At 43.1% G+C, this 2538-nt stretch overlaps 1 long non-coding RNA gene across 1 annotated transcript; it reads right to left on the bottom strand.

The window, feature by feature from the left end:
• Positions 1–1220: 1220 nt before the first annotated feature.
• On the bottom strand, positions 1221–2332 carry LOC112453153. The gene is made up of 3 exons (XR_003040576.1): positions 1955–2332; positions 1503–1542; positions 1221–1364 (listed from the first exon to the last, which is right to left on the bottom strand). It is a non-coding gene; the product is annotated as an uncharacterized LOC112453153 (long non-coding RNA).
• Between the last annotated feature and the right edge of the window lie 206 nt (positions 2333–2538).

Raw genomic sequence — 2538 nt, 5'->3', positions numbered from 1 at the left:
ACCCAACACGTCATAAAATCCTGGCCTTTTCGCCTATAATTTTTCGTATCGAAATTACTCGCGGCAGATAGTAGATAATTCGATTTTTATTGCATATTACGTTATATAGCCCCAATTTTACGATACTGCCGTCCCTCCTTGACACATATACTTTTTTCAGACCTACAAACTTGTTTATACCTACCGCGCCATTCAAGGCTTTACGAACCTATAATTCAATTTTCATAAGAAATATCGCCGAAAGAGGCATTTAGATTTATGGACGATGAGCGTTCTGTCTCTCTTTATTAAAACCAATATCTGAACACCTCCAGCTCGCTATTCTAAATCCGACATATCTTTGTAGCATGTATATAGCTTAAATTAAATTTTAAACGATTATAAACTTTGCAATATAGCTTTTCCGACTAACCGTGTTGTATTTGATGTAAATTATATTCCGCCCAAAATATTCAAGTCAACTCAGCTATATAATATTCAATATACGCACTCGGCCTCGCGCCGAGTTTTTCTTTCGTTACTTAAAATCAAAAGCGTGAAAACGTGATGACAGATTCACCGCGAGCTTTCGAATAAAACGTCGACATCGCGTATTGTCCATCATCGATAAATCGATATCTCCGTTATATCACGGCTTAGCGAAACCCAGGCAATAGCAAATCAGACACCACGCGCGCCGCGCCGGTCTTATAGACGGGTTTATCTGCGCCTGCGATGCCGAGTAAAATTTTATACCGCTCTTCCGCTTTATATTTCGGCCTGATCAGACCCCGCGCGCCGCCATTATATATGTATGTATATATATATATATATGTATACATATACCCCGCGGACCGCATAAAACCCTCGCGCTTGATGCTGAGGCATCAATATCAGGAGGGCATATTTTATAGTCAAACACACGTTCCCGCCGCAGTACGCTTTTCGTATGAATTATTCCCGCCGCTCACTGAGCGCACGCCGAAATCACTCAACCCGACTATACCGGTGCTGTGAGACGAACGAATTACATTGCCGCACTTTGTTAACTTTCAGGGCTTTGTATCTCGGCCATTGCCGATGAGAGCCACGTTAACTCATCACCCCTAAATAATAACATTTATCTGGATATTAAATGCGTTACAATTTCAATAAATGTTATCTTCTTTAAGACCCTCACAAACGGTTTCTTTGTGACGGTTTATTCAATAGAGCAAAAGATCTGCGCATGACCTCTTCTAAGCTAGCAGGACCAAATCGGCAGAATCAAACCGGACCTATCAGAATATTTAGTACCCATTTTGTACTAATTTGTACCACTAATAACAATTTTGTATCCCGTGCCATTTCGGAGAAAATCGTGGCGGTGCTACCTTAGCATTAAGCTAGAAAGACCACAAGAAAAAAAAAAGAAAAAAAGAAAATTAAATACAGAAATTTGAAGAACTGAATTTGTATTAATTTGTACCATACAAATAAACTTAATACATATATTTATCCCTTCTGCTCAAAAAATACCTCACCGGCCGATGCGCAACAGCGGAGTTGTAATTCTGCGTTGATCTGTAACAAAAGAAATATTTTTATATTAAAGCTACGTCCAAGATAATCGACAGTAAATAATTATCGAAGTAAATAATTATTGCCCGTTTTTAAAACATTATTTTAACAAATATCTGATTTTAAAATGTAAGAAACAATCGCGGCCGCCGGCGCCGCAATAAGCGGCTGGATATTTCCGTGCTAACTAGTTCGCATAATTCATCCGCGAAAAATTGTACAAATAATACTGCGACCGTGCGAATAAGAGAGAGACGCAACGTTCGCGACGTAATATCTCGCATACGCCGGAGATCAGACTCGACCCGAAATTGCACCGTAGTTAAAAACGACGAAAGTGGCGGAGTCCACCACAGAACTGACAGGACGGCAAAATATAATATATTATAATATAAGAAAATTAACAACTACTCACCCCACGGTCGCTCCGCCGTCGCCCGATGCCTCCCAGGCCCCGTTCTCCTCTCCTAGATCGTCCTCCGTTACTCCGTTGGTCCATTGTCGCACTCACTCACAACGCGACGACGTTCACGAGCGAAAATCGACGATATCGTCGATATCGTCTCCTCTTATGATCGCGCGACACTAAAGGCACACGGCACTCCCGGTATTAATCTCGCGACGCGGTAACTAATTACGTCGCGGTCGAAGAAACTACGAACGAAACTATACGATCCGCTTGACGCCCATGACGCCATGACGCCACACCGTGACATCTCGCGATTTCCGCGCGCAGGTAGACACAAGTGAAGCGAAGGTGGCGGAGAGAATTTCGTAAATCGCGGACGGCCAACTTCACTCGCCCGGAGCAACTGTCTCGAAGCACATGAATTAAATGAACTTTCGATATATGTATCACAGTTTTTCGCAAGCTAAACAATCGGACCCGGCGACAGGCGACACCCGGCGACTCGTGTATTTACTCCGCGATATATGCGATATGGGAACGGGAACTGGAGCGAGTGGCGCGGGGCGCGGGGCGCGGGAGTAACGAAGTAA

Source organism: Temnothorax curvispinosus, unplaced genomic scaffold (assembly GCF_003070985.1).
Source record: "Temnothorax curvispinosus isolate PA1 unplaced genomic scaffold, ASM307098v1 QBEX01004092.1, whole genome shotgun sequence".
Classification (NCBI taxonomy): Eukaryota; Metazoa; Arthropoda; class Insecta; order Hymenoptera; family Formicidae; genus Temnothorax; species Temnothorax curvispinosus.
Note: the sequence above shows the minus strand (reverse complement) of the source record. Positions and strands in the feature narration are given on the sequence as shown.